Genomic DNA, 20105 nt, shown 5'->3' with positions numbered 1-20105 from the left:
TTCTATCTCCAAATATAAAGCGTTGGCTACAGTTGGTTCTGGCGCCTTTGGAAAATGGCTGAGAGTCAGAAGAATATCTGATGGAAAAGTAAGTAACACTGAAAGTTTTTTTTCTGTAGCACAAAGTGTAACAGTCAAAATGTGTTTAAACTTTAATCATCCGGTCTTGTATGTTTTTCTGCATGTGGTAAATTCTGGCTGTTCCTTGTTGTTGACCAGTGATCTTGCATTCATGATCTTGCTTGCCTCTACTGGTGGTTGGCTCTCACTGCGGTATTGTATCACTTCCTGTTCCGGAGCACAGCGGTGTTTTGCTGTATCTGTTAGCTGTTTAATCTGTGCAGTTAGATTGATCTAGTTACCTAGATAATGATTTGTTTCACAGTGTAATCTTCACATGCCTTAACTAAAGCACTCCCTCTGCTGAATCACCTCTAAATTATTTACACATTATTCACTTTGTGTGTCTTTAGGAATCCGCTAGCTTAGCGCAGCTACTAGCTCTTAGCCGATTTAGCATGGCGGCTTCTCCTGTCTCTCCTGCACTTTTGTGCTCTGGGTGTGAAATGTTTAGTTATTCCTCAGCCTCCTTTAGCAGTAATGATACTTGTAATAAGTGTAGCTTATTCGTAGCTTTGGAGGCCAGGCTGGGCGAATTGGAGACTCGGCTCCGCACCGTGGAAAATTCTACAGCTAGCCAGGCCCCTGTAGTCGGTGCGGACCAAGGTAGCTTAGCCGCCGTTAGTTTCCCTCTGGCAGATCCCGAGCAGCCGGGAAAGCAGGCCGACTGGGTGACTGTGTACACTGCCAACCCGTTCACATTTCTAACCATTTTTCCCCACTCGACGACACACCCGCCGAGGATCAAACTCTGGTTATTGGCGACTCTGTTTTGCGAAATGTGAAGTTAGCGACACCAGCAACCATAGTCAATTGTCTTCCGGGGGCCAGAGCAGGTGACATTGAAGGAAATTTGAAACTGCTGGCTAAGGCTAAGCGTAAAGTTGGTAAGATTGTAATTCACGTCAGCAGTAATGACACCCGGTTACGCCAATCGGAGGTCACTAAAATTAAGATTGAATTGGTGTGTAACTTTGCAAAAACAATGTCGGACTCTGTAGTTTTCTCTGGGCCCCTCCCCAATCGGACCAGGAGTGACATGGTTAGCCGCATGTTCTCCTTGAATTGCTGGCTGTCTGAGTGGTGTCCAAAAAATGAGGTGGGCTTCATAGATAATTGGCAAAGCTTCTGGGGAAAACCTGGTCTTGTTAGGAGAGACGGCATCCATCCCACTTTGGATGGAGCAGCTCTCATTTCTAGAAATCTGGCCAATTTTCTTAAATCCTCCAAACCATGACTATCCAGGGTTGGGACCAGGAAGCAGAGTTGTAGTCTTACACACCTCTCTGCAGCTTCTCTCCCCCTGCCATCCCCTCATTACCCCATCCCCGTAGAGATGGTGCCTGCTCCCAGACCACCAATAACCAGCAAAAATCTATTTAAGCATAAAAATTCAAAAAGAAAAAATAATATAGCACCTTCAACTGCACCACAGACTAAAACAGTTAAATGTGGTCTATTAAACATTAGGTCTCTCTCTTCTAAGTCCGTTAGTAAATTATATAATAATTGATCAACATATTGATTTATTCTGCCTTACAGAAACCTGGTTACAGCAGGATGAATATGTTAGTTTAAATGAGTCAACACCCCCGAGTCACACTAACTGCCAGAATGCTCGTAGCACGGGCCGGGGCGGAGGATTAGCAGCAATCTTCCATTCCAGCTTATTAATTAATCAAAAACCCAGACAGAGCTTTAATTCATTTGAAAGTTTGACTCTTAGTCTTGTCCATCCAAATTGGAAGTCCCAAAAACCAGTTTTATTTGTTATTATCTATCATCCACCTGGTCGTTACTGTGAGTTTCTCTGTGAATTTTCAGACCTTTTGTCTGACTTAGTGCTTAGCTCAGATAAGATAATTATAGTGGGCAATTTTAACATCCACACAGATGCTGAGAATGACAGCCTCAACACTGCATTTAATCTATTATTAGACTCAATTGGCTTTGCTCAAAATGTAAATGAGTCCACCCACCACTTTAATCATAACTTAGATCTTGTTCTGACTTATGGTATGGAAATTGAAGACTTAACAGTATTCCCTGAAAACTCCCTTCTGTCTGATCATTTCTTAATAACATTTACATTTACTCTGATGGACTACCCAGCAGTGGGGAATAAGTTTCTTTACACTAGAAGTGTTTCAGGTTTAAGCTGTAACTAGGTCCTTCTTTTATGTTCTCTAATGCCATATACCAACACAGTGCAGAGTAGCTACCTAAACTCTGTAAGTGAGATAGAGTATCTCGTCAATAGTTTCACATCCTCATTGAAGACAACTTTGGATGCTGTAGCTCCTCTGAAAAAGAGAGCTTTAAATCAGAAGTGCCTGACTCCGTGGTATAACTCACAAACTCGCAGCTTAAAGCAGATAACCCGTAAGTTGGAGAGGAAATGGCGTCTCACTAATTTAGAAGATCTTCACTTAGCCTGGAAAAAGAGTCTGTTGCTCTATAAAAAAGCCCTCCGTAAAGCTAGGACATCTTACTACTCATCACTAATTGAAGAAAATAAGAACAACCCCAGGTTTCTTTTAAGCACTGTAGCCAGGCTGACAAAGAGTCAGAGCTGTATTGAGCCAAGTATTCCTTTAACTTTAACTAGTAATGACTTCACGACTTTCTTTGCTAATAAAATTTTAACTATTAGAGAAAAAATTACTCATAACCTTCCCAAAGACGTATCGTTATCTTTGGCTGCTTTCAGTGATGCCGGTATTTGGTTAGACTCTTTCTCTCCGATTGTTCTGCCTGAGTTATTTTCATTAGTTACTTCATCCAAACCATCAACATGTCTATTAGACCCCATTCCTACCAGGCTGCTCAAGGAAGCCCTACCATTATTTAATGCTTCGATCTTAAATATGATCAATCTATCTTTATTAGTTGGCTATGTACCACAGGCTTTTAAGGTGGCAGTAATTAAACCATTACTTAAAAAGCCATCACTTGACCCAGCTATCTTAGCTAATTATAGGCCAATCTCCAACCTTCCTTTTCTCTCAAACATTCTTGAAAGGGTAGTTCTAAAACAGCTAACTGATCATCTGCAGAGGAATGGTCTATTTGAAGAGTTTCAGTCAGGTTTTAGAATTCATCATAGTACAGAAACAGCATTAGTGAAGGTTACAAATGATCTTCTTATGGCCTCAGACAGTGGACTCATCTCTGTGCTTGTTCTTGTTAAGGATTTTATATATATATATATATGTTATCACTGCTAAACATTTGTACCTTCGTCTTCTTTCTTATGAAAACGGTGTTGTGCTGTTTGCACCTAACCCCGAGAATGTATGTGTTATTCAACCTTGTTTTAGCACTCTGGGGTCAATCTGAGCTGGGAATGAAGGGCTGGATGTACTTATTATTATAATATAACTTTGTTTTCGCAGCCTCTAACGACTGGGAGTAAGAGAACGTTTTGACTGTTGTGATGTGGTGCTTAGTGTGAAGGAGTGTGAAGGACAGGACACTTCAGGCAGATGCAGAACAGCTGATAACTGCAACAGACGAACGAGATGTGCTGACCTGTGTAAAAGAAAGTGTTCTTCCTTACAGCTGCACTTATTGACGTATGCGTTTATGTTATGGGAAGAAACTTGTCTTGCGTCATCACCCCCACCCTTAGGACAAGTTTTTGTTTATGTGATGAGGGCGTCTCTTAATAAAAAGAGCGGAAAAGCAGGCCAGACTTTAGTGTAGCCTTGGTGTACAGCCTGGCCGCACTCCGCGCGTGATTAATTTGACTTTCTGTCTCACTGGTGTTTCTTGACTCTGTTTGTCTTATCAAAGGTTTTAAGAATGTTTGGAGGAGAAAATACCCAACATTGACTGGGGGCTCGTCCGGGATCTCAACAATACCGGAGGTGTCCAGTGGAGGTCGCCAAGTCCAGACGTAAATCCTTGGCCAAGGTCCGATCGATTGATCGTGTCTGCAATTGTCGACCACCGTTGGCATCGTCTGGTTGACGAGATTTTCCCGAAGAAGACAGACAGGAAGTCGAGTCAGTGAGTAAAATTTCTTTGTAAACAGTACTGAGTGAGTGGTGATCAGATCACATAAACAGTTAAATTCCGCAAGCGATGATACAGAATCGTCTGTTAATGCAAAGCAGTTAAACTCTGTAAGGAGGGTGCGGACTCCTCTGTTTATATACGCGTACCGGTAGGGGATAAAAGTGATCACATAAAACAGTTAAACTCCGTAAACGATGATACAGAATCGTCTGTTAATGAAACACAGTTAAACTCTGTAAGGAGGGCGGACTCCTCTACGGTTGCGAGGGACGCACGTAGTTAAATTCCGGAAGGAGGATACGGACTCCTCTGTTTTAATACGTAAAGGAAATCCCGGGTAGAAATACGTGCACTGTAAAAAAGCAGTTAAATCTGGCAGGGACGGCGGAGTCCCCTAATGGCCCCTAATGGCCACAAAGTGAGTAAGAACAAAGTTCAGTTGTGTAGGGATAAAGTAAAATATTTAGGACATGAATTATCAGCCACAGGGCGCACGATCCTGTCTGACAGGAAGGAGGCAATTTTACACGCTCCAAAACCACAAACCAAAAAGCAGATGATGTCATTTCTTGGACTGACTAATTACTGCAGGGCATGGATTCCCTGTTATGCAGAATTGACTAGTCCACTTTCTGATTTGATGTACAAGGATGATATTTCAATGTCAACCGTGTTGGAATGGAACAAAGATGCTGAGGAAGCTTTTGTAAAAGTAAAACAAACATTAGTGTCATCCACAGTTTTGGCACTACCAGATTATAGTAAACCATTCATTCAAACAGCTGATTGTAAGAATGAGTTCATGACTAGTGTTTTGGTTCAAGTGTATGGCTCAAAATTGAGGCCAGTTGCCTACTACTCATCTAAATTGGATGCAGTGGCAAGTGCTCTACCACCATGTGTACAGGCTGTTGTTGCAGCCTCTATGGCTGTTCAAAGTAGCAGTAATGTTGTTCTATTCCATCAGTTGACACTGAAAGTTCCACATGCAGTTTCTGCACTTCTGTTGCAGACAAAAATGAGCCTTTTGTCCCCAGCAAGACATCTTTCGTGCATGTCCTTGCTATTATCACAACCACACCTTACGGTAGAGCGCTGTACAACATTGAATCCATCCACATTGATACCTTTACCTGAGGATGGTGAGCCGCACAATTGTCTTGATGTAGCTACGGTCTGTACGAAAGCACGCCCAGACCTCCAGGACACACCCATCCCAAACAGTACAATTGTGTATGTGGATGGTTCTTCCACTAAAAACGCTTATGGACAAACACAATCTGGATATGCTGTTGTCACAAATTCAGAAGTATTGGATTCTGCTTCATTGCCATCCTCATTTTCAGCACAAGCAGCTGAATTAGTTGCTTTAACTGCAGCTTGCTATCTGTTTAAAGGTACGGCTGTAACAATTTATACAGACAGCCAGTACGCTTTTAGCACAGTGCATGTGTTTGCAAAACTGTGGGAAGAGCGTGGAATGGTGACATCATCTGGAAAGCCAGTGACTCATGCCACACTCCTAACTGCACTACTGAAGGCTGTGAAATTGCCTAAACAAATTGCTATATGCAAATGTGCGGCTCACACCGAGGGCTCTGACAGTATTTCAAAAGGAAATGATTTTGCTGACAGAGCAGCAAAAGAGGCAGCAGCAGCTTCTTCTATTTTTGTTGTACAGGAAACCACTCCAGATTTGCATTTAGGTCATACACTGCTTGCTGACATGCAACAGCAGGCAACTGAAAGAAAAACAGATGTGGATAAATAAAGGAGCTACGTATGTAAATGATTTGTACGTATGCCCACAACAGAAACCCATATTGCCAAAAAATATGTTTAAATGGGCAGCTATTATGAGCCATGGCGTGACGCATGTCTCATCAGGGGGTATGATATCGCAATTGCAATCTATTTTTTGTCTTTATGGGTTCGATGCATATGCAAAACAGCATTGTAGAGCATGCATGACATGTGCAAAACACAATTCACAAGGCAATTTGAGACCCCAAAGAGGCAAATTTCCAACACCACAATATCCCTTTCAAGTGATTCACATGGATTATATACAGCTGAGTAAACATGAAGGGAAGGAATTTTGTTTAGTCGTAATTGATGCCTTCTCAAAATGGGTAGAATTGTTCCCTACAAAACATGCAGATGCACTTACAGTGGCTAAGGCATTGTGCAAAGACATCATTCCACGATTTGGAATACCAGAAACAGTTTATTCAGATAATGGAGCGCATTTTGTTAATACAATAGTGCAATACGTAGGAGAAGCGCTACAGGTTAATCTCAAAAATCATTGTGTTTATCATCCACAAAGTGCCGGATTAGTGGAAAGGACAAAGGGCACAATAAAAATAAGATTAAGGAAATGTATAGAAGAGACAAAACGAACCTGGATTGAATGTTTGGACCTAGTAAAATTGTATATGAGAATAACACCAACACCATCAGGGTTAACACCATTTGAGATACTTTATGGACGACCATATCGTCTACCAATTTTGACATGGATACTAAAACAGCAGATGAGGAACAAACATTAGCAAATTTTATGAAAAAGACATTAACACAGAAAGAGATAACTTAAACACATTTACTGCCGAATAATTTTGATCTTCCACAGGACGGCCTTCCAGTAGTCTAGCCAGGAGACTGGGTGTTCATCAGAGTCCAGTCCTCGTTGGGAAGGTCTATACCAAGTGCTGTTAACAACACCGACTGCAGTAAAGATAGCGGAGAGATCAACGTGGATACATCACTGTAAGATACAGCGTGTGTTGGCGGCCTCCACAGTGTAAGGGGAAGTCTGGCTACAAAGGGAGTCTATTTAATTAGCAATAGATTGTCTCAATGCCAGTGAAGCAGGGAGATCCTTGCACTATTAGGTGAGGTGGCTAACAACACTGTATCCTAGCAATCATGACTGAGCTACAGCAGACCCCGGAGCGGCGTGCTCAGCGCCGCCGCTGCCGGACTGTTGGTAGGGCAGCCGGTTGCATTGTGATCTTAGTGTGTTTCGTGCTCCTCGGATTCCTGGCCTGGTGGTTGACCCAAGAATTGCAGCTCACTGTGGACCGAGCCAGAGAACAACGCAAGCAATGTCAGAAGAGGTTTATTCATAATGTGAACGAGACAGATGGACACCCTCATATATACCATACTAATATGTGGTACAGATATGTTCATTTATTGGCTATGGAATTACGTTACTAATTGTTATGTTTGTTCGCAAATACCTATATCCTCAATACACCCAGCTCTGATGGCTAAACCGTACCCTGCTAGGGTGACAGAATGTCTTATCATACGGATGCATAATCAAACTGTATTTCGGGGGCAGTTCTAACACCACTTGCCTCAGTGCAACCACTTATATGATAGGGATTTCAACAGAGGACGTACAAGCGTGCCCAAGTGCTGCTCCATTGACTAGACTGAAGGGAAACGCAAAAATATCATCACGTTAAATTGTCATCACAACGGCCATTCCCAAATTGCTTTTACGGGACAGGGAATAAAACTGTAGGTAAAATTAAGAAACGTCTGTGTACCCAAACGTATGTTTTATCAAATAATTTAAGCCTAGCCAAAACATAATATGTGGATGGTACTTATCTTCATCACATTGGACGGGGATGTAATTATACAGGCTCCTGTCCATGGGGAACAGATGAATCATGTGCTTATGTTAGTAAGTTTTTGCTACCACCTGTAAATGGTACTCCGGTGTATGATGACATCTATTGGCTTTGTGGTTCCAGACTGTACATGAGTCTCCCACCAAATTGGGGTGGTGTGTGTGCACCTACCCAGGTGACTGACCATACATATGTGGTAGGACCTCCACAGAGAAGAATGGCAGCACCAGACGGAGGAGATTGATATACCCAGATGTGTTACCACATGATCACATGTGGGGCTCGGATGTACTAAAGGACCAAAAAATTGTGGTCTGTAGGAGATAAAATAGCACATTCATTGTTCCCCTGGATAGGAGTGGGAAAAAATTCATTAATGATTGAAACTCTGAATTATCGATTGGGTCTGTTCACGAATGTAACTAAAAAAATAGTAGCAGCTCAAAACACTGAAATAGATGCTTTACGTACCATGGTGATGCAAAATCGCATGGTTTTAGACTTGCTTACTGGTTCACAGGGAGGAGTTTGTGTTCTGCTGAACACAACATGCTGTACTTTCATCCCAGACTCCATTCATTCAGTGGATATGCAGGACGCATTGGAAGAGCTGAATAAACTTCGTGATGCAATGCATAAAGACACCCTAGCCGTGAACCGGTGGAATCCCTGGTCCTGGTTGACTTCAGGACCATGTTGGCAGTTACTATTGAAAATGGTGACACCAGTTATTATAGTCCTAATTCTGATTGGACTTTGCATGTGTTGTGTGATCCCTTATATCAAAACAATGGTTGGCAAAATGGTGTCAAATACATTTGTACAGTGTAATCTGGCCTTCCAACAAACTATGCCAAAATATCAAGCATTGAAACAGTCAGACCTTAGTGGAGAAAACTATAATGACTGTACTGAGAATTATGATGATATTGAAAAAGCTCACAACTCCAGTTCAAGCTTGAACTGTTGACGTGATGAGTTAACACACTCTTAGCCTATGAAGCTTTAGCTGAAAAAGTAATAAGACAAGTGGTGTAGTCGAATAATACAGAAAAACGGTTCATTTATACCAGTCAGCCGAAGTGATGTATGGTGGTGGTGTGGTGATAACAGAATCTTTGACAGACTGCCACGAAATGTGTCAGGTTATTGTGCATTAATATCATTATTGTTACCCATGACCCCTGAAGACGTTACGAAAATGAAAATGAAAACACTTATTTCCATTGTGGTCCATTTAAAAATCAAATGAATAAATATAAGTAGAACTAAAACAATAATAAAAATAACATTAATGTATAATTATAATAATATAATAATTTATTAATTATAATAATCAGGGGTGCACATAACTGGTACTCATCATGCTCATGTGTACTAAAACTCATTGATGCACAGCAGACACTACACAGAGGTAAACACTTTTCCAACAATCTGTCATTGCTTTCCTCCTATGAAGTGCTTCCCTTGTGTTTTCTGCTTTGCAAATCCTCTACATCCTATATTCAATTGAATACACCAGAAAGACAAGATATTTAATGTTCAAACTGATAAACTTTATTGTTTTGTGCAAAATGTGCTCATTTTGAAATTGATGCATGCCTACAACACATTTCAAAAAAGTTTGGATGGTGCAACAAAAGGCTGGAACAGTTAATGAATGGTCAAAGAACACCTAATTGGAAACAGGTGAGTGCAATGATTGGGTATAAAAGGAGCATCCCCAAAAGGCTCAGCCATTCACAAGCAAAGATGCTCAGTACGTTCACGACAGGATAAATGCATTTCAGACACTCTGTCCAGGCTCCACGGACAACAGCATTAAACTCTAGTGCCTAAAACTCTCGTGAATATATTCTCTGGGTTTCTCGACGTTGTTATTGTATTTGCGTTTGTTAAATTCCATGCATCTTAAATGTAGCAGAGTAGCAGCAGACACAGATTATCTGGAATTTTGTTTTGGCAAGTCTTTACTGCCATCTACTGGCCAGGAGTGTTCTCACACACATTGTATGTTCAAAAACCACACGTCGGACTCGTGTTTCCAGAAGCAAAACGTAAACAGAGGCTTTTTTTTTCAAACTTAATTTACAAAAACTCTCGATGGGAGACATCAAAATTTAAACCAAAACAAAACAAAAAAACAATTACAAGACAGATCTGCGGTGTTTGCACAGGCACAGTGCGAGAGGTGGTCGTGAAACTCATGGGATCCAAAAAATTCTTGCACCAATGAAAAATCAACTGAAAAAGGGCAAAACTCACACTGGCACCAGTATATCATGGCAGTGTTCTATTCCACCCTAACGATGGACCTGTAAAGAAGCAACTAGGGCCTAAGACTGTCCTCACAGAGGAACAAGAATCTCAACTCTGTAATACCATTCTTGACTTTGAGAACATGCTCTATGGCCTTACAAGGAAGGGTGTGCCGGACTCGGTGTTCCAGTTCTGTTCTACCAAAAACATTCCAAATCCATTCGGAAACAAGGAAAGAGCCGGTCGTGACTGGCTGAATGGGTTTCTAAAAAGACATCCCCAACTCAGCATCCGAACAGCAGAAAACGTGTCGATTGGCAGAGCCTACGGGTTCTCTCGACTCAAGCTCAATGACTTTTTAGGAAGTACCTGAGTCTTGTGTATGACACAAATGGCAACCGCATCATTCCAAACCAAAACATATACAATGTTGACGAAACGGGTTTCAGTATCATCCACAGACCAGAAAAAAATTCTAGCCAGAAAAGGAAAGCGTGCTATTGGCATGCTGACCAGTGTGGAGAAAGGAAAAACTATCACATTTCTTCCTGCAGTGAGTGCCACTGGACAGCATGTACCACCTCTGTTTGTTTTCCCCCAGGAAACGAATGAAAGCTGAACTTCTCGAAAATGCCCCTGAAGGATCAATTGGGCATGCCAATCTTTCAGGATGGATAACAACTAAGATTTTCGAGGATTGGTTTGATCACTTCATTGAAACAGTAAAGCCAAAGAATAAACCACAGCCGACTTTACTGCTTTTTAATGGACACAAGTCACACACAACAAATATCAGTCTAATCGAAAAAGCCAAAAAAAGTAACGTCAAGATGCTGTCCTTCCCTCCCCATTGCTCCCATAAACTCCAGTCTTTAGACCGTTCGTTTTTCCAAAGTCTCAAATACAACTACCATGTGGAAGTTCATCGCTATTTGAGAGAACATCGAGGGATAGGTCTAAACCAAAGAAAAATTCCAGAGCTCGTCAATGCAGCTTACAAGAAAACAGCGAGCATTGCAAACGCCGTCAATGGATTCCATGTTGCAGGCTTGGTGCCACCTAATCAATCAATCAATTCAATCAATTTTATTTATATAGCGCCAAATCACAACAAACAGTTGCCCCAAGGCGCTTTATATTGTAAGGCAAGGCCATACAATAATTACATAAAAACCCCAAAGGTCAAAACGACCCCCTGTGAGCAAGCACTTGGTGACAGTGGGAAGGAAAAACTCCCTTTTAACAGGACGAAACCTCCAGCAGAACCAGGCTCAGGGAGGGGCAGTCTTCTGCTGGGACTGGTTGGGGCTGAGGGAGAGAACCAGGAAAAAGACATGCTGTGGAGGGGAGCAGAGATCAATCACTAATGATTAAATGCAGAGTGGTGCATACAGAGCAAAAAGAGAAAGAAACACTCAGTGCATCATGGGAACCCCCCAGCAGTCTAAGTCTATAGCAGCATAACTAAGGGATGGTTCAGGGTCACCTGATCCAGCCCTAACTATAAGCTTTAGCAAAAAGGAAAGTTTTAAGCCTAATCTTAAAAGTAGAGAGGGTGTCTGTCTCCCTGATCTGAATTGGGAGCTGGTTCCAGAGGAGAGGAGCCTGAAAGCTGAAGGCTCTGCCTCCCATTCTACTCTTACAAACCCTAGGAACTACAAGTAAGCCTGCAGTCTGAGAGCGAAGCGCTCTATTGGGTGATATGGTACTATGAGGTCCCTAAGATAAGATGGGACCTGATTATTCAAAACCTTATAAGTAAGAAGAAGAATTTTAAATTCTATTCTAGAATTAACAGGAAGCCAAGGAAGAGAGGCTAATATGGGTGAGATATGCTCTCTCCTTCTAGTCCCCGTTAGTACTCTAGCTGCAGCATTTTGAATTAACTGAAGGCTTTTCAGGGAACTTTTAGGACAACCTGATAATAATGAATTACAATAGTCCAGCCTAGAGGAAATAAATGCATGAATTAGTTTTTCAGCATCACTCTGAGACAAGACCTTTCTAATTTTAGAGATATTGCGTAAATGCAAAAAAGCAGTCCTACATATTTGTTCATATATCTTCACTGATGAAGATTTCTATGCTAGCGACCAATTAATTCAGCAACGAGAAAACGAAGTAGGTAATGAGGTAACCGACCAGCCACTGCAAGCAGCAACTGCACCACCAGTCCAGCCACCACTAGCAGTAACTGAACCACCAGCCCAGCCACCGCCAGCAGCAACTGCACCACCAGTCCAGCCACCGCCAGCAGCAACTGCACCACCAGTCCAGCCACCGCAAGCAGCAACTGCACTACCAGTCCAGCCACCGCAAGCAGCAACTGCACCACCAGTCCAGCCACCGCAAGCAGCAACTGCACTACCAGTCCAGCCACCGCAAGCAGCAACTGAACCACCCGTACAGCCACCACCAGCAGCAACTGAACCACCAGTACAGCCAACGCAAGCAGCAACTGAACCACCAGTACAGCCACCACCAGCAGCAACTGAACCACCAGTCCAGCCACCGCAAGCAGCAACTGAACCACCAGTACAGCCACCACCAGCAGCAACTGAACCACCAGTACAGCCACCGCAAGCAGCAACTGAACCACCAGTACAGCCACCACCAGCAGCAACTGAACCACCAGTCCAGCCACTGCAAGCAGCAACTGAACCACCAGTACAGCCACCACCAGCAGCAACTGAACCACCAGTTCAGCCAACGCAAGCAGCAACTCTGGTATGTAATCAGGAAATCAGCCATCTAAGGGAGGTTCTGATTGTTACATATTCTTCACCTGATTGAATTACTGAGGTGCATTGATATTCAAACGTTAATCAACATCTACAAGGACACAACCAAAGTGAAACAAAAATCTTCATTGATGCAGATCATCATTCTAACTATATTGTACTTTCTATGATACCAGTATTTTATTCCGTTGAATTGTTTCTATCTGTATTTTTTGTAACACTGCCTACATCTATATTTCAGGATAACATAGCTGAGAACGCCCCAGTACCTGCCAGCGGCACTAATTCGAATTCGCCTGCAGTCCCTGTAAGTGCTTCAGAAGAGGTGTCTTTTGAAACCCTACTACGCATGCTGTCTCCGGAACGTACACTTACTACAAACTGTAAACGTAAAACACAATGTGCAGAAATAATCACCTCTTCTCCTTACAAGAAACCACTAATCAAAACATTAGAAAAGCAACAAAAATCAAAGCGCATAAGTAAAACTAAGCAGAAAATGCCAAATAAGCAGTGCAAGACAAATGCTAGTGTGTGCTAGACAAATGCTAATGTGTCTTTTCAATTTAAAAATGTAATGGTTTGCATGCACACACTGCCTTTAAAGCGGAATTTTGCCGTTAGATGACTTTAGCAACGTGAAGATGTTGAAATTTGTTTGGATGAAAACTACGTACTGGCATCGTGGTTCAAACTCATGTAGGCACATAAAACGATTATACAAGTTTATAACAGGTTTTACACGCTGCTAAAAATTTGAATAATATTATATCGATATTATCAACAAAAATTGTGAAACGCAAAATGCGAATCTTTACAACAGTCTGTGTGTCTTTTTCCAGTTGCCAATAACGGTTAACACAATTTTTGCGCCAATAAAAATTTAGGCACACAAACCCTATTAATGGTTAAACAACTTATTTGCCACTTGAGCAGATGTATCTGTTCTGTTTTTCAACTCAGTACAATGTTTTCCCTCATTTCCAAAGAGCATAAGTAGGTATAATTAATTAATAATTAGGTATAATTATATTAATTAATAATTAGTAGTATCACAATTAAGTCTATTTTTTATTAAACATATATTTCACTAGGCAAAACATTAAGAACAGTTTATTTACAATGTCGGCCTGAAATGTTGTCCAGTTGTGTTAAAGTAAATATAATTTTAGCCTATTTTACAATTATGACAGTGGGTGCTCATTGAAGTCATCAGAAGGTCATTACACATAATTTCTGCCCATGTGTTTAGATTTTGTATTTAACACTACAGTATATAGTGTACAGTAAACTCTGTCTCCTCTCTTTTTCCACCCCAATGCTAGATTGTCTTGTGCTCTTGCGAAACTCTCCAGCCATCATTCTCTTTTGGACCTCAGCTTTGTGTGTGACCTCTGCCTGCTCACCCGACCAACATCTTTGCCCAGTCTTTAGTGGTTTGTCTTCCCTGCTGACTGCTGTCCAGGTATCCAAACTCTGCCCGCCCACCCGACTGATGCCTTTTGCCCAGTCCTTATTGTCTGTTTGTCTGGTTAGTCACTTTAATGCACACATCTTTTACAGTTACAGTTATTATGGAGGGTAAATATGAGGAAATTTTGAACTACATCTCCTTGGAAAAATACCCAGAAGGGTATTCCAGGGGTCAAAAAGGAGCTCTAAAAAGATATGCTGAAAAATTTACTTTAACAGGTATGTATCCTTCCACTGTGCCATTCATACATATGTGCGTTTTACAGTGTCTCTTTTAAACCTTTATATGGATGCTTGCAGCAGAAGGACAGCTGTTTTTCAGAAACAGAAAAGTAATCCAATTCAAACAAGATGCAAGAAAACTATCTGACGAGTTCCTCTCTTCTCCCATTGGCGGCCACACAGGGACGGTAAAAACACGCTCTGCCATGTGCTCCAGGTTCTGGAGCACATGGCAGGTATCAACACTCAGCATGAGTGTTGATATTGACACATGGGTATGTATCTTGAGGTTATGTGTTTTGCACAAAAATCACCTGGCCATGACAATAATAGTTTTTTCTTCAAGGTCTCAGAATGTGACAGTTGCCAGCGATCAGGAAAGGCTTTGGCAGCTGCACAACCCTTACACTTTTTTTTTTTTCCAACTAATAATTAATAAATTTTAGTTTTTTGTAGGTGTCGGCTGTCTGGGAATTGCTGGGAATTGATCTCACTGGACCTCTCCCGAAAACTGCAGATGGCTATCAATACATTTTTACAGCCACAGATTATTTTTCCAAATGGGTTGAAGCCTTCCCTTTAAAAACAAAATCAGCATTGGAAGTAGCTCAGAAGATCTGCCAAATGATTTATCGACATGGTTGCCCAAAGCGGATTTTGTCTGATCAGGGGCGAGAATTTGTGAATGAGGTATGTGCATTTTTAAAGTACTTTGGTGTTTACTAGATTTAAGGAAGTATACATTGTGTGTGTGTGTTCTTTTTCTTCAGCTCAACCGTAACCTCTGTGGCCTTCTGGGTATAGAGAGGAGTGTAACAGCTGCTTACCATCCTCAGACAAATGGCCTAGATGAAAAGACAAATGACAACATAAAACGGCAAGTTGTTTCTCTATCACCTATCAATATTCCAGTCTTTGCCAGATCATTTGTTTACACTGACAGCTTCAAGTCTCCACACGCCTGCTACACTCCTGGGGACACACCTGCTTGTTCCTTACCCCTACCGTAAAATGACTCCTTTATTTATGTCTCTTTCTGTCTTTTAGAGCACTGACAAAATTGGTCAATGAGCGACAAAACAATTGGGATGTGTATTTGGACGCAGTACTGTTCTCACTCAGATCGAAAGCCCACACCTCCACCAAACACACACCTTTCATATTGATGTATGGAAAGGAGGCAGTATTCCCCTCAGAGGTTCCTGTGGATGTGCCGGTAAGTTTGAGATGATGGCTTGTGGGTCTGTATCTAAAGGATACCCTGCACAAAAAAAAATAAAGGGGACATCACATTTAAATGAAAAGAAACTCTAATCTACAGTACATTTCATTCTACATTTCTAATCTACATTTCATTTCAGCTTTCATTAAGTCTTCCTGAGGAGAACACATACAAAATATTTTGGAGTGAAAAAAGACAAGCAATGGAGCTGGCAAACAAAAGTGCTCATGAGAACATCTCCAAGGCCCAATTAAAACAGAGACTTGCTTATGAGAAAAGAGTTCTAAAGAAGCACAAGAATGTGGTGTACACTGTTGGACAAGAGGTTCTTCTTTTCAACATGAGAATGCGAGGAAGGAAAGGGGGTAAGCTGCTATTACTTTTTAAATAATTTGCGTTTGATCTTCCGTTCACTTTTAAACTTGCTTCAAGTAAAATATATCTTATTATTATAGGACGAATTGAGCCCGATTTCAACGGCCCATACACGATCCAGGAAATTCAAGGAAAGCTAGTGACTTTGTCAAGTGCAGAGGGTCTAACACTAAAAACAAAATACAGTATGGATCACATAAACCTTATAAAAGGAGTTTGGAACAGGAAGACAGCCCAATTCCCACAAAACGGTATGTCAGTGTGATTTTTATCCAAATCAAACCTGAGTAAAACCTAAACCATGTTTAAGATACGCATATACAAATTTGAACTGCCATTAGTGCAGGACCCCCCCCCCCCAAAAAAAGAAATGAGAAACAACTATCTGTTTCATGGTTAATTAATCTTTATGTGTTACAGCCATTGGTACCGGACTTTTTGAACCACTCTTGTCTGCATTTCAATCAGTCAACTTAATCCGTCTTTCCTATTTTTCCCTTTAGCCCACACTTGCAAACCCCAATTGAAGAACCACAAAAAAGGCCTATAGTTATTGCCTATGCCCTTCCTGAAGAAGAAATGGTAAAATTGCATTTACTACAGGAACCGTTTCTGCCTATGATGTTGTGTTATGTAGATTAAATTGCATATGTTGTAATTAAAATGTCTTTAATGTTCTATATCCCCTAATTTATCATTATTCATACATTTTTCTAATTTTAGCCTTTATTCGGATGCAATACACACAGTATTCAAGTTGTAAGTCAGTTTACGTTTTACACAAACATGGTATAATTGTTTCTGTAATAATGAATCTCCAGCACTCACAAGATACAAGCCAGAAAGAGGACAGCATAGAAGATCGAGGTTGTACTATAGTAATAAGGTTCCGGCCGGTTGGTCATTTGTTCGCCTACCCGAGTTCATGTTGAGGGTTTGGCCTGTTCAGACTGTTTGCTAGCTTATTCTTTTGTTCCTTATTATACTTTTCCTGTACAAGTTCAGTACAATGACCCAATTTTCTTCTGTCATCTTGGTATTTGATTTTACTGCTGGCCCAATTCAAGAAGCAGGTTTGCTCTATGTGTGTTTGTGTCACCCAAAATGAGTAAAACTAGTTTTATTTTACAATGAGATAAAAATCAGATCCACATAATGGATTACACACTTACTGGATGAAAATCTCATTTAGCATTTTTGCTTCATAATACCAGGGCCCCACTGAGTACTTCTTTCAGTCACAGTGCACACACGCTGTCTAAACTCAGAGATGTCCTTGAAGAAAACTTGGTTATAGTTGTGTGAACCTCCTTTCTGAAACAGGCTCCTGTTTAATGCACATTACATTCTGGTGTCCATGTACTGTACGTGTTTATCAACAGTAATGGCACATAATGGTATATCACCCAAATCTGTTGTTGATTGATTTATTTTTTTACTGCAGTCAAAAAGATTTTGGCTTCAGATGACAAGGGAAATGTCGACGCAGTTGTTGGCCCTTACCGCTTTTATGACACATCCTTTCGGACATTGCAGGGGTCACAGTGGCTGGCTGATGATGTAAGACGCTGTTCATTCAGTTCTGAAAACACTAACATTATTCTGTCATCGCTATGCTAAATCTTTGTGTGTGTGTGTTACAGGTTATAGATGCCTATATGCATATTCTTGCTAAGAAACAGCAGGCAAGTCGATGTTTCTAGCTGTTGCCACATTGCTTTTTGTTTTCTTCCTCTGTGTTACTTTATACTCCTTTAGGTCTAACATTTTTGTAATATAATCTTATTTTAACAGAACCCTCTTCATCATCTAAATGCTGTGGTAGGATCCACTCTGCTTGTAAATGGCAGATTTGAGGCACTCGGAAAGGTCATTTTGATACTTTTTGATCCAGTAATACTCTGGATAACATTGGATAACTATGCACATCATTAATAAAGTAGATAATTAATTATCAAATATATACCTCAGATGAATTTGCCACAAGAGGAAATGTGGATCTGCCCTCTGAATGCCGGCGCCCACTGGATTTTATTGGTATGTAGCCTCACATCACAGAGCTTCATACATAAACATTTCAGTTGACTGCTGATACATCAGACCTTGTTCTTTGTTGTATTAATATAAATACATTTTAGATTGTCAACCGTTCAGAGAAGCAGCTGGTGCTTGTTGATCCCCTCTCAAATGAGGACATTTATGAGTCCAAGATTCTGCAGAATTGAAGGTAATTTTTTTAATAATCTCAGTTTCTTTGGTTGACCTTCAGCTGCCTGGTTTTTAAATCAAAAGAATTTACCTCATCCTTTTGTTGCTGTTTTAACAACCATTAGGAATTTTTTGAGAAGGACTGGCAGTGGCGATACAGAGATGTGGGCTGCCACAACACTGAGGCACAGGAAGCAGGAAGATGGACACAGCTGTGGAATTTTAGTGTTAATGGTAAACATCTTCAGTAGGTTTCTTTTGACCATTTTTGTACTAAGCTGTACTATTATCTAAATATGCGGAATGCCTTTTGTTTTTGCAGTTTGCCGAAGCCTACCTCAGCAAAATAGATTTGGTGAATATTCAAACCCACCAGCAAGCCATAGCGGAGGCATGTTTAAAAGTGGCTTGTCCTCTGCTGGAGAGAGGAGGTGTACCAGAACAAAATTAAAACTAAACCAGGTCCACATTCCATCAAAGACCCCCAGCTCTGCGCTTGCCTCCAGTGTCACGCCATCTTAGGCCCCCAGCTTTGTTATTGCGGGATGGAGTCTGCTGTAGGAACAGATTCAACGAGTTGCTCAATGACCCTACCCCTGACGGTGTACTGGACACCTGCATGGACTCTTGTTGATTCTGTTCTGTTCTGTATTGTAAATCTTTTTGTTAGAATGGCCGAAGCAGTGGGTCATCCCTTTGAGTCTGGTCTGCTTGAGGTTTCTTCCTCAATATCATCAGAGGGAGTTCTTCCTTACCACTGTCGCCTGTGTTCTTGCTCTAGGGGTTGGTAAGCTTAGACCTTACTTGTGTGAAGCGCTTTGAGGCAGCTTTGTTGTGATTTAGCGCTATATAAATTAAATAAATTGAATAGTTTTAGTTTGTTTTTGATTTGTTTCCGTTGAATTTATTGTTATTTTTGGAGCTTATTAGTATATTCTGTTCTGTGTTATTCATTGTTTATTTTCTGTAAAGCACTATCTTGAGTTGTTGTAAATGTGCTGTATAAATAAATTTGACCTTGTACAAAATGTCTTAATTGTTTTAACAAGATACAGTTTTGAAAAGTGTACACTGTAATTTATCTATCTCTATACTAGACGTGGAATGGATTTTTTTCAGTCACAATTGTCTTGGCCATAGCAATTGTGATTAATGATAATTAGGGCTGCAGCTATCGAATATTTTTGGACTTGAGTATTCTATCGATTATCGAGTAATCGAATAAAAAGTACTTTTGTATTTTTAAACAATATCAGTAGTGGCAGGGCTCTCCCTAAGCAATGGCACAATGTTGCTGTGCCATCATGCAGATTTTTAAGTTCAGGATGTTCCCTCTCTGTTTTCCCAGGTAATTACTTATTTTTTTCACATTATTAAGTTATGGAGCTTTGCCAAACCATAAGCCCAGTCACTGTGAAATCTTAAGTATGCGGACAGGACATTCTTTTTCCTTCTTATTGCACATTTCATTTGCACTTTTTATTGCTGTGATTTATTAAGTGTTTAGTGTATATTTGTACATGCCGTACAGAGCAGCTCAAACCGAAGTCAAATTCCTTGTTTTCTGTGGATACTTGGCGAATAACAAAGCCTTTGAAATAACGGCTGTGGAGTGCAACATTTCCACAACAGCTGCACTGATAAATTAACTCTACAGCCTGTTGATAAAACTCTTATCAATCTGAAAAAAGCATTGTTTTTTTTTGAGTAGTTAATCGTGATTCATTTTAGTGCGCTTCATCTGCGGAGGTGGAGAACAGCCAGTGGAGCAAACCACATTTTTAAAAAATATATTTAGAAACACACTGCTCACTT

At 40.8% G+C, this 20105-nt stretch overlaps 2 long non-coding RNA genes across 3 annotated transcripts; both read left to right on the top strand.

Annotated features, from left to right (window-relative positions):
* The first annotated feature begins 247 nt into the window (after positions 1-247).
* On the top strand, positions 248-14893 carry LOC117512750. 2 transcript variants are annotated; one of them, XR_004561374.1, is made up of 4 exons: positions 248-257; positions 13984-13986; positions 14736-14760; positions 14832-14893. It is a non-coding gene; the product is annotated as an uncharacterized LOC117512750 (long non-coding RNA). The 2 variants fall into 2 exon arrangements; XR_004561373.1 differs by having other exon boundaries at positions 14736-14882.
* A 2358-nt stretch (positions 14894-17251) lies between these two features.
* Positions 17252-18243, top strand: LOC117512746. The gene is made up of 3 exons (XR_004561371.1): positions 17252-17951; positions 18054-18119; positions 18221-18243. It is a non-coding gene; the product is annotated as an uncharacterized LOC117512746 (long non-coding RNA).
* The last annotated feature ends 1862 nt before the right edge of the window (positions 18244-20105 follow it).

The sequence above is a fragment of the Thalassophryne amazonica genome, chromosome 1, assembly GCF_902500255.1.
Source record: "Thalassophryne amazonica chromosome 1, fThaAma1.1, whole genome shotgun sequence".
In the NCBI taxonomy this organism is placed as follows: domain Eukaryota; kingdom Metazoa; phylum Chordata; class Actinopteri; order Batrachoidiformes; family Batrachoididae; genus Thalassophryne; species Thalassophryne amazonica.
Note: the sequence above shows the minus strand (reverse complement) of the source record. Positions and strands in the feature narration are given on the sequence as shown.